The 13198-nt window shown below is 40.5% G+C and overlaps 1 protein-coding gene across 1 annotated transcript in view; it reads left to right on the forward strand.

The window, feature by feature from the left end:
- ldlrad4b (low density lipoprotein receptor class A domain containing 4b) overlaps positions 1-13198 on the forward strand; it is a 72861-nt gene that overhangs the window by 7372 nt on the left and 52291 nt on the right. The gene's annotated exons all lie outside the window — the stretch shown is intronic.

Consider the following 13198-nt stretch of genomic DNA (forward strand, 5'->3'; position numbering starts at 1 on the left):
CTATCACTTTATTTGCTTCTGCATTCACTTTAGTGTTTATAACCTTTGCAAAACTACCAGAAGGAAAAAAGACCAGGTTTAACCATTTACTGTGGTTACCCAGAGAATAGGATTCTGTTACCAGCACAGGCTTATGTTGCCTCTTTCCAGAATGCTAACAGATCTTTTCTTGAAGTCCAGTTTCTTGGTGGAATGTGTTCAGAGCTGTTGTACTGTAGCCCTTGAAGTAGACACCTCCAGAGAGTGTGTGTGCTGAGTCCAGAGTGTGGTGTGTGATCCCCGGCCTGGTGCTGGCCACTGCAGCACTCTGCAGTACTCTTCCTCCCCCTCTTCCTGCTGCCCCGTGCAATGCAGCGTGCCTTTCACAACAGCTCGGCAAGAGGACACAGCAAACACCTCAACCTTGTGATGCTTAGCAAAATTACACCGACTGTTTCGCACTTTATTTCCAGTCACTGGCCACCAGTTCACTGAAAATGGAAAGAAGGGGGGTTTGGTCAGTAACAAAAATGGCCTTATATTCTGTGGCATGTGGCATCAGCACCACTGCAATGCAGCAGTGTTCTGCTCACACTCTTGTGCATGATTTCAGTCAGTACTCCTAGCCTAAATTCTTCTGGGTGGATAAGAAAATGATTCCTGTTTAGTGTATTAAGCATCTGCTAAAGCAGAATATTCTTGAACAAACTTACAAAACCTAAATAAATAATCTGTGTAGTATAGGGCTGCAGCAGGTTATAGTATATTATTGGCTGCATTTAAGATCTAAGATTAAGGTTTCCCAAGATAATAGCAGGGATGTAAAAATACACATCAGGTTCGATATGATTTTTGATTCTGAGAGCAAGATTTGATGGAATTTTTGATATTGTGTCAAAAATATCTTTATTCTACAGAGCCCTTATTACATCAGAGAAATAAGTTTCAGTACCTATTGTGCTTTAGAAAATAAGCCCCGAATTGCAACCCTTAGAAGTTATAAGTTCTTCAGAAAAGAAAGTGCAGTCATTTGAGTGTAGGTGTGGGAAATATGGTAAAAAATTAAAATGCAATACTTCAAGATATTTTCATGATGCACAATATGCATCATGATCTTTGGTTTTTTTTAGATTTAGTAAGTTAGTAAGTAAGGAACAGACTAAATAGAACCTGTTGTGCCACATATAATAATTACATATTACATCACTACAATAATTATAATAACAATACTACTACTATTACAGCAACTACTACTGCTAATAATAGTAATAATAATAATAATAATAATAATAATAATAGTGGTAGTGATAATAGTAGTAGTAGTAGTAATAGCAGTAGTAGTAGTAGTAATAGCAGCAGCAGTAGTAGTAGTAGTAGTAGTAATAGTCTGCGATATGCTCAGCAAAGTGAATTGAGATAAATTTTATCACACTAACAATAAAATATTGTCATATTGCCTACCTCTATGTGGGTTAGGGCTGCAACAAATGACTAATTTGATAGCCGAATAATCTATCGATTACTGAAACGAATAATCGATTATTCGTATTATGAATCACTACATTACCAAATAACTTTTATGTAGCTATTAGCTTTTAAATTTAGCTTGAGGATGTTTTATGCATTTGCTAACTAACAATGAAGACAATAAAGATGAATAACATTCAAGAATTCACTGTATTAATGAACTTTCCTGCTAATACAAAAGATAAAAAAAATCCAATATATTTTTCCTGTAAAAAAAATTATTACCAAGGATGTGTAAAGTAGCAGCAATAAAATATAAAACGGTTTTTTCCTTTAATCAAGTATATTAAAAATTCAATAAAATTTAAATGTTACATTTTTAACTGTGCATTCTGCTGTCTGTCTACACTCTGCTGCAACTAAATTCTACAGTCACAGGTCTTTAGTGAAATGAGGGAAAGTCAGGATCTCCGCGTGCTCCTGTAAGAGGCTCGCTGTCCTCCGAGAGCGGATACTCCCCGCTGAATTCACGAGCGGATAGGAAAGTGGCGAATGTTTGTGGAAACCTTGTTCTCTATGAACAGTTAAGTGAACAATTTTGTGTACAGTTTCATTTCATCGGTAACCCTTTGTCCAGCTGCCCTGTGTGTTCGCGGAGAACTACCTCCTTAAACTGTTAGAGAGTGGAGCTAAACGTTCGCGGAGAACAGAAAACTGTTGGGAAACGCTCTCCTGTATTCGCTGAATCTGAACGCACCGGTGGTCTCAGCGGTTAAGACAACGATGCAGTGTTTAAAACTGTGGACGTTATCTGGAAAGTGAACAGGGTCGCTGTGAATAAAAGATACTTGCTTCTCTGTTCCAACTCCACTAACGATACCAGAGAACACGCATTTTGAAATACAAATGTTCCAGCTCAGCTCAGAACATGAAGTAGGACGGCTTTTAGTATTAACATTAGCTAACTAGCTGGCTAGCACAACTATCGCCGGGTCCCAAACCACACACTTCAGTACTTCACACACTACACTAATGAGTGCACTTCTAATGGTATATGCGCTATTTTTACACACTATTTAGTGAGCTAGTATGCGGTTTGGGATGCGGCGTCTTACCGAGATGAATCTTCATGCAGTGAGCCGACGAGTTTCTTCTTTAGAAGCTCCAGCATGGTATGAGCTCCCATGCCAGCCAATGTCGGCTTTAGTTGACTACGTCGAATAATCGTTGCACCCCTAATGTAATAACATAACCCTACACTCTGTCCACTTAACTGATAGATAGGACCCAGATGCCTAGTTTTAACCACTGACTGTGATTTCCACTAAAGACGGCAAGGGAGACTCCATCGGAAGTCACCACATCGGCAATACGTTTTTAAAATTTTGATACAGTGTTTTGAAAGTTTATTTTTCAGTAAAAAGTCAATGCTGTATTGAAGCCTTTACACCACATCATCACAGACCAAAATAGTCTTCTTAGGATACCTCAGATACTTAGAGTTCTCCCATGACAAATGGGTCTGATGCCACATGAGATAATGATAAGTATCTGTTTTTCTTTTAACTAAGCTCTTCTAAGTCATATAAATGAATGTGTTTACTGACACCATCTGACATTTATTTATAAGATTTTTTCTTTGTAGCACAACCTACACATTCTTAATCATTTCCTGTAATAAGCAGTGCAGAAAGAAATTATTACCTCTGAGTATGTTATTGTCTGATAGTTGAGTCTGTGTACTAGTTAGTACTGATTTCAGTCCTGTTTTTAGCATTGTTCTCAGTGTATAGGTCATGTGTGCTTTCACCTCAGTGACCTCTGTTGCGTGTGCTGGTGCAGACAGACTGCCGAGTAGAAAAGGTCTGACCGTCTAGACGCTATGGGGAGGCATCCTGATGGGCTTGTCATTGATTTGTCTGGAGCTTCAACAGCTGATTTGAGATGATAGAGGAAAGCTGTGTGTGTGTGTGTGTGTGTGTGTGTGTGTGTTTGTGTGTTTGTGTGTGTGTGTGAGAGAGAGAGAGAGAGAGAGAGATATGGGTTGCCTTCAGGAGGAATGTGATTCTCTCTGACACAGAACAATGAGAGCCCTTTTTTTTGGAAGATGAATCGAGTTGTAATGGACTCTGCACCATAATATAGTTTTGTCATGTCGTCATTCATCACAGCTCCTTATTCAAATGTGAACATAATATAAAGCGAGGAGCTGTGTGAGCCTGGAGGTGTGGTGTGAGCAACCAGCAGTAGAGTGTTGTGTTTAAAATTGAGACGTTTAAGCTGTGTTTTATCTGGAGTCTGTGTGATCTGTTCTGTGAGCAGTTGGACGCCTGATGGTGGAGAAACATTTGGTTATACTTAGGTAATGTAATCAGTAATGTTTATTTTAACCAAATGTTAGGTGTTCTCCGCAGACGCAACACACATCTACATACTCAGCTGGAGTTTTTGGGGTCTTTTCAGAGATGACAACTTACATGACATCCATGGGCTAACAGCAGGCTTGTTGTTCATTGGACACTGCTGACGAGCTCGCCCCCCACACATTTATCCCAACATTTCTTCTAACATTTCTCTTGGTTGTGCCCAGACATTCTCATTATGAGATCCCACGAGACACCATACATACCAGATGACAAAACACTCCTGATGGAATACTTATAGATATGACAGTTTCACTTAATTTAGATAACCTATGGTTATTTCTGCAGTTCATTTTTTGGTAGGTAAAAGGTGCTGGAGTCTTAATGTGGGAGAAGTTGAAATGCAGATTGATGCTGTGGATTCCAACACTTAAAATAACAAGTAATTCCATTATCCTACCTCCCCATGTACAACTAATAGTACTTTTGCTGACCCAAAGGCCAAATTTCATCCAACAGCTGACTTATCATTCCCATCCCCATCAGAAATTGCTGGACTGTAGAACTTAATACTAGTTTGCATCTTAAATGGAAGTTTTCATTTTCCTGTACATGACAGCAAATGTTTTTATTACCCTTCTTGAGGCTACAATTTACCCTGACGGCACATATTATTTTTATTCATTTATTTATTTATTTTTAAGTGGCATGACATTCTGAATTCCTCTATAGTAAGTAAAATGCCACTTGCTGAGTTTATATTCCTCCTGCTTGGATTCATCTTTACAAATTTCGGATTTCACCCATGCTGAGGATTTTTAACCGTGAAGGCCCTAGTTAATATACAGACTCTGATCCACCAGCATAAGAAACATCTACTGGTGGAGCTATTCAGAGGGAGCTGAGCTGAATTCTCTAGTAGTCCTGTATCAGGCTGTGTCTCTGGCTGTGAAGCAGTAGACCGTAACAGTGTTTCTGATGTCATCGGCTGAGGCAGGAACAATGCTGGAGCTTTCACAAGGCCCTTCCACGTGCTGTTACTATACTGCCTGTCCTACTTTGCGCACTTCTTAAAAAGTTCTATGTTTCGGCCTCACCCAGAAACAGATGCAGATTGGAGCTCAGCGTTGCATGGCCAGGTTCACACTAGGGCTTCTGAGATTTGTTAATGTCATCAATAGGGATGGGCAGGGCTGTTTCGACAAATTTTGATACTGGAGTATCCATAAAGATTATGTCTACATTAGTAGGCTTACCTTTTTAGGTGACAGCAGTGATGTAGCGACACACAGAGGAACACCTTTTAAAATGTTTTATTATTTAAAAAAGGCACCACAACTATGGCAGTGTGCTTGTGTTAAGGCACTCATGTTTCATAGCAGCAAAGTGTAACATAATATGCTTACTTGCAAATATGAGTGATAGTCATGATAAAGCATAAAACTGAGTTTAAAATTAAATTAGTAATTGACTAGTGACTTCAGTATTTGAATACCTTGAATGGTTAACCAAATCAACTTGCACATCCTTGATCATCACCATAAGTGATATAAATATGTAATTTTGATAGTCAAGGTAATTTTTATTTATTTATTTATTTTTTAGAAGGGTGCACATAGAAATAAAAGGGCCTTGAAAATCAACTGCTCGTAACCCCAAACTACAGACTGGAGCCTCTCAAATGATATTTGCAGCACTTTTGTGGGATGATTAATTGATGTATTGATAAAATAACAGCTCATGCACATACCAAAGATTTTACAGAAAGCCTTTAAAATACCCTGTTAGAACAGCGAGGACCTTCTTTTGCCTGAGTCTCAGAAGCTGAAAATATACAGTACCGTGAGCTGCCTGGGAGCTGATGGTCTTCATATCTACAGTTATTCCAGTATCAGAAAATAAACCAACCCCTCTGTTTCATTTTGGTTTTGGATGTGGTTAAGGTGAAAGTATCTAGTTGGTGCTGAACTCAAAGCAGATCTCTTGGGTGAGGCTGCTTTATGCATGTGTTTAGTAAGTGAAGGTTATGAAGAACTCAGATTTCTGCAGGCAGGGGAGTGGGCTCGGCAGGGTGCCTTCTTCACATTCTCTCTCTCTATTTTTTCCCCTCTCTCCCTCTCTCTTTCATTGGCATCCTTTCCTCCTCTCTTTTTCCTGCTGGTGTTCTTTGTTCTCTTTCCAGTCTGGCAGCCAGACAGTCAGTCATGCCTCACCAAATCACCAGGACTCTCGCACTCTCTCCTCTCTCTGCTGCTGACCCACCTGTTCCCCACCGCACTCCACAGTGTCTACAGCCTGAGACATTGCATAGCACGAAGCCTAGAAATCTTACCTTTCAGTGTACTGCAGTATAGCCTCATCTACAACATGTTCAGTATTTCGCCAAGAAAAATGTTTATTAGTGGGCTGCATGAGCTGTTGGTGAGGGGCTAACTAACCGTTACTATCACTAGTTGAACCTATATGACCCTCTCAAAGCTGCCGCTGCAGTGAGACCTAAGTTGTTATACAGGCCATGTGCTGTTTTCTTTTTGGGCTTGGACTACACAACAGATGGGAACCCACAAGGCCTTACAATTTCTGGAAACTAAAAATTCAGACATTGTTTTTAGTTAATAGAATCATCATGTTTGTATTTAAACTCTGGAAGTATTATAGTAATACTCTTATTTAAATAAGTTTTGGTTGGGAGCAAAAGGGTAAAGTTCTTGAAACAGCACATTTGAAACTGTCCAATCAGGACATTTTTCTAAGTGGTATTGGGTTAGATTCAGTTAAGGAAGCTCTCACAAGTGGTTAGGACTTTACGAGCTTGACTGAAGGCCTACTACATTACGTTAACATAATCGAGAACAGACAGTGGAATCACCAGTCAAGTTTTGTTTACAGTATATGGGCTCAATTTTGTGAGGAAAAAGTTAAGTCAAGGCCGTCTGGAAGGCAGAAATACGTTTCTGACTGTGAATACAACCAACCGGTAGTCTAACCTGGTTTTGGTTAGTTGCTAAAATTGAAAAGCAGCTCTATTCCAGGGCTATTTACTGAAAGACTAATGGTAAAACTACTACATGCCAGGTAAATATGTCTGTTACACGCTTCAAATAAAATATGGAATGTCTTTTACAAGCTTTAAGTCCATGTATAATCTAGCAAGGCAAGAAAACGGCCCTGTGCGTTAAGTTAGGGCAGACATACTTCTATAATCCCATAGGGTCACTATCAGAAATTAGCACTGTAGTACAGGTGTGGGTTTCTATATTTATTTATTTATTTCCCCCTTCCTTCTCTCTCCTCATTTTTAGTGCCCAAGGTTTAAGATTTGTGGTCCAAACTGAAGACTAATACTCATTAGCTGAGGTCTAATACTCATGGTTTGCCACTGCTACACAATGTAGCATTAATGTTGTATGTTGTAATTTAGGAATCACTAGAATGCCTCTTGAGGCGAGCAGCAAAACGTAGGCTAAATACCTGTGCCTGTGCTCACTGGTGCGCTGCCTACTGTGTTTAAAAAAGGCTGTCGTTGTTAACACATGAGCGTTAGCAATGTCGCATCGGTCACTGCTCCAGGTTGTTTTGACACTGCACAAAAATCAACAGATTCATTGGGTAATATTGAATTTTGTTGTTGCACTCGAAGTATGTCCTTGCTGAGGAAAGGAGGAGGAGTTGTTGACAGGATTCATTTGTGGGTGATTGAAATGACTTAGAAGATTTTAAGAACAGGAGAAACACTGGGCTTGTTCGAGATGATCTGCACCTTGCCTTAGCGGTTGGCAAGAGTGACTTGCTGCAGCTGGGGGAGGAGCTGGGAAGAGAGCCGTCAAGTCAGACAGATTTACCCACAGCACCCACCACGAGATGATATCTCTCATGGTGTTCATGTATCAGATGTAGCATTTCTTTGAGGAATATAAATTAGAATTTCACATGTGAACTACACATTTTAATAGGCTACATGCTGTATGCACTACAGTTTGTGTCTGCATAGTTGTCAGCAGAGCCTGCAGCCAGTGAGGACTAGGCTCTGTCGTCATCAGACCGTCTCTCAGCTCGCACAGCTGGATGGAGAGCAGCTCTGCTGGCTCTGAAAATTGCAGCAGCGCTCCCGCAAGATTATGATGGCTTGTGTCATTGTGACGTACCGGTGGTGCCGACACAAGCCTGTCAAAAGAACTCGCCGACTCTAGCCTACTATTTTGAACAAAAATGGTAGCCTGCGTCTTATGTTAGCTCAAGGGTGCCCCCCCCCCACAACTTGTCGCATGGTGTTAGGTAGTGGTGGGCGTTATGACAAAACACAATATCACGATACTTGAACTTTACTTGAATTACAACACAAGTTATTAAAATATTTTCATCTTTTCAGACATCTGACAAGTTGGAATAGACAATGAAAGTAGTGCCACAAAAAAAACTGAGTACTGAGTAAAAATCATTGTACTTTTGTGGCACTACTTTCATTGTAGTTGGTCAGTGTTCTAGAAGTACTGACGATGTTCATGATGTGTTTAGAAAAGCATATTGTGACATATTTACTATGATTAACAATACATGTTATCATATTTCCTAGCCAGAGTGTCAGGTAGATCGTGCAAAGTTTTAAGGATACGCCAACATCCTCTAAATGACGTGGCTGACAGCTTGATGATCGCGTGCTAATCCTGCCATTGGAATTAATTTATTGGTCAGTTTTTTTGTTGCATTGGAACTTTTTTTTTTTTACATATTTCCATCCTTTTCTACAAAAGCAGACACATATGTACATACATGAGCTGTGTTATTTAGCGGTTGCCTGTTTGCCTGTGCACTGCAAGCGGCATGCTCTAGAAGCATGTACAAAACCCACAATGTTTCATTCAAAACTGGTATTAAAAAAAAAATGCAGCGGAAATGTTCCACTTTGCTGCCGTGCTCTTCATATTTTATTTTCAGTAACACACAGCGTGCAGTAGCCTAGCCAGAGTCTATCCAAGGTAATCTCATGCAAAGACATAAGTATGGTCTCTCCCTCCTCGCATATCATTGTGGTAAGGCACCCAAACCACTCCAAACCCGCAGCTCTCACCACTCACTGGCCAAGAGCCTCAACTGCTGAGCTACCACCATCAGCTTGGTTTTTCCAGCGAAATTGCAGATCTACAGTCAGGAAATTATCTACAACTAACATTGGGCCAAAAAAGAAGGATTAAAAATGTGTAATCAGTAATATTATTAAAACCCAGTGACATCCTTTCATTACTTCCCCATTACATTTGAATTAGTTTTCATATAATGACCGCACTGAAGCTGACATTACCATCTGATGAGAGCTTTCCTCGCTTTTCTTCCTCTGTTATTCCACATTTACATATTCTCATGTTGAAAATGCTGATAGCCTGCCTCAATCTACCAACTCGGTCAGGCAAAAAGCATAAACAAGAAAAGCAAGTATTTATTATTTATTTATTAAGCAGTTTATCCAACTGCCAAGCAACTGGCTGGAGCATTTGCTGAAAAGCATAGAAACGTAGTCCAATTTGGAATGGAAAGTGTCGTAGGTTTCACGGAACACCTAGCAATCCAGATGGTTAAGGCCTGTTCACTCAATTTGCCAGCTGAGCCAAATGTTTTGCCAGACAAGTTTGAGTGGCACAGCATCTCAGCATGCCATCATTGGCGGTTTTGTCTTTTACACGGCTGAGCTCCAGGTGGGGCTGTGAACGGAACACCTGGGCACTTCAGTGTTTTCAGTAAGCGGGGCGACACTAAAACACTGAGCATGAAGCCAGCATTACCACAAAAAGTCAGATACCATAAAACATTGTAACACATTGCCTGCTTTTACTGGCTGGGGGGGAAATAGCCAGAAGTTTACCCATGACTGCATATTATTATTAGCTGTGGTGGGATACCTGTTGGAAACCTGTTGCAGGTTGCTCCTGGTGAAATGCGACCTGGAGGCTGTTTTATTTTGACGTTGATTAATGAGCAAGCTGTGTCTGCTTTCTGTGCAAAACAAAGATTACAGTGTCTCCAGCATTTTCCGTCCTTTTTTTCCCCTCTGCCTCCATCTCTCGCGCTCTTGCTCCCTCTCTCTTTCTCTCTGTCTGTCTCTCTCTGTCTCTGTCTCCCTCTCTCTCTCCCTCTCTCTCTCCCTCCTCTCCCTCTCTCTCTCCCTCACTCCTCCGGGCAAGCCGTTGTCTCACCTTGGCTGGCAGGCTGGCTGGTGCGATTGATTTGGCGTCTGGCTGGGTAAGTCAGCTCGGTGCAGCATTGCTTGCATTAGCTTCAGCCTGATTTCACCAGCCACAGGGAGACAGACAGACCCCCTACTGAGATCGCATTACACATCCACCAAGGCAGCGCGCCTGCACATGGAGAGAATAGCGTAATCATCTTACTCCATGCACTCTCTTAGGCATGGGGCTGATGTATTTTCTCTCCAGTGATGATTTCTACAGGAAGAGAAGAGGAACTAAGGGGAGGGAGAGAGAGAGAGATTTTCTTTTGATCTAATGCGCTTCTGTCTGCTTCCCTAATGTGTTCCATCTTTAACCCATGATCCATCCATTAGCAGTATATAACATTTAACAGAGAATGCACAGAATATGTTGGTTTTAAATTAAGGCCCAGCTGATATGGACTGATTTCAGTGACCTAAAAGTCTATAGCAGAGAATGAAACAATATGATGAACAGTAGTTTTACATAGTGCTTTACTGATTGATATGAATGTCAGTTCAATTGTCCCATTTCTGAAATTCAAACAGCAGACATTCATGTAGATGCAAATAATGTAAAGATTGAAGTGCCAGGTGCAAAGCTTCCCCTGATTATTTGCAGTTGGTCAAATCTTTCATATTTTTTCATCTTTCAGTGTCTTTCAGAACCCACTCATTTATTACATTACCAGTCAACTTGTAGCAACATTAAGTACAATTTATGCATTTTTTAGCATCAGAAAAAAATCACACAGAAGACTGAACTGTATATAAATGTTTTCAGTATTTAGTTTGTACACACTTTGCCTTTATTACAGATTTTATTCTTTTCACTTGCTTATTTTTTTATTTACCTTTTATTAGGCTTTTTGTTGTATAAGCAACACATGCAAAATAAGTGCCAATTAGACACAGTTCACACATATAAACAGAACACAACACAGCAAAACAAAATGTTAATAGTGCACCAGGGGAGAGTCCGTCTTTAAAGCAAGCAAAAATTATGTGTACATAGTTATGTTTGCTTATTAATTCTGCACAAAGAGGGGAACCTATAATGATTTGGTAACTATACAAAATCAGGTCTTATAGTTGATGTAACAGGCCAGGTTGACCAGTTTTCCTTAAAGGCATCAGTCTGGGTAGTGTAAAAGTAATTCTCCCTGTAGTTAGATATACATTGTAAACTAGGTTAGTCACACTGCACTATTTAATTGCTACATAGTGTTAGTTATAACTCTATTAAAGAGCTCCATAGAGTCTCCTATAAATCCATCTTTTTTTTTTGTTTGTTTTTGTTTTAACAATAATGAGAACTTAGTGTAGCAAGATATTAACACCTTTGTTGCTGACATTGTTTGGTTTTTGTTTAAAATAAACATATAATGGAATATTACACTTTCTGCACTGTGTGAGATTTGGGGATTTGGTGACCTCTCTGGTGGAAATCTGTAATTGCATGCAAAGCGCAGAAGAACATTTTGTAACGGCGGTTGTACTTTGGACCGAATGGATGAATCTGATGATTGTAAGCGCATTGCTGAAATGACCTTGAAGAATGGCAGAGGCGATATAAATGTGGTTATTATACACACCAAGCAAGAGGGCACTTGTACAGTTTTAGGGCAGGTCTATTTCTGCTTGTGCCTGGCAATATTGAACATGTCACATATCTTTAAAAATCACAGTAGAGTGGTATCTTGGCACAGGTATTTTGGTATTGTATCCTGATGATTTATGGGCTGGATTTCTTATACAGGTAAATATGTGGGTCTGCAATATCAGCCAGTATCATCAACCAAGTTAAATTTCAGTTGGGCCCTGATGCAAATACACTTTTGCTCCTACACCAAAACTCTGCATACGTGTTGACCCACCTGTAGAGAGCTCTCTGCGTTCTGCCGAAGGTTAAATCCAGCTTTAATGGTGAGCGCTGTGGTCGCATAGTCAGTAATATCTTGGCCTGATCTTTCCAGAATGTAGTTAGGGTGTCCTTAAATGGCCTCTGGGGCTGTGTGTGTGCTTTTGCGCGCGCCTGTGTGTGAGAACGTGTGTGTGTTTGATTTGGACGCTGTTGGATTGTTTCACAGAACAAGGCTCCGCGTGCTCCTCTGAGGCAGCGTCTGCGTGTTGGCGGAGTGTGTTTTCCCCGTGCAGCTGGGCGGTGTGGTTCATGTGAGGTGAGGGAACGTGCTCGGCAGGGCCAGGCCTATTGAGCGCTCGTCGCTACGTCGGAGCGGGTAGCCGGTCGCCCGCTGAGACCCCTAATTGCTCTCTGGGTCATCTGAGGCCAGGCAGCACATTGCAGCAGGGCTGGGCTTGCTCATGTACTTCTGAATACAAGCTTCTTTTGTATGTTGAAGGACTGAATCATCACAGTTAGCCGTAGTGCAGTTATCTTTGGGTGGAGAATTTTTAAAGGACTTTTCAGGTGAACAGCTCGGTTACACTGTTTTGATTACGGTGCTCTTAAGCATCGTTATCTGCCGCATTGAGATGAATACTGTAGTATGCATCACTCACTTCAAATAAAATTATCACAAAATAAGTTTGTTTTGTTTTGCATGCAGAAGAGAACACTGGTAGAAAGTAACAGCATCTAAGGAGGTAGTTCCTTGATCTGCATGTGAAGTTCTGGTATCTGTATCTGCTGTGTCATAGTTTCAATATAGTTTGTGTTTAAGCTGATGAAGTAAACAGACACATCATCAGACACCCTTCTCTCATTGTTTAATTCGTTTGTTGATTTTAACATATTTTTGTGTCATTTGTTTTGTGTGTGCTGAAGACTGATGCTTGAATGCATGCTCTCTCTATTTCTGTCTCTCTCCCCCTCTCCTTCCCTTTCTCTCTTTTCTTGCTTTCCTATTTTCACTGTCTTTCTGATTTTTCTGTCTCTCTGCTTTTTACTGCTTTTTACTTCTTCTCTTTTTACTTTTTTTCCCTGACTTTCTCCTAACTTCCTTGCTTTTTTGTCCCCTCTCTCTCTCTCTCTCTCTCTCTCTCTCTCTCTCTCTCTCTCTCTCTCTCTCTCTCTCTCTCTCTCTCACGCTCGCTCTGACTCTCTTTTCTCTTTGTCATTACTTGCTCTTTTGTTCTCTTCTTATTTCTCCTCTGCCTCTTTCTCTCTTTCTTATTTTTCTCTCTGTCTCTTTTTTTTTCTTCTCTTTCTCTACTCCTTCTCTTT

The sequence above is a fragment of the Colossoma macropomum genome, unplaced genomic scaffold (genome assembly GCF_904425465.1).
Source record: "Colossoma macropomum unplaced genomic scaffold, Colossoma_macropomum, whole genome shotgun sequence".
Lineage (NCBI taxonomy): Eukaryota > Metazoa > Chordata > Actinopteri > Characiformes > Serrasalmidae > Colossoma > Colossoma macropomum.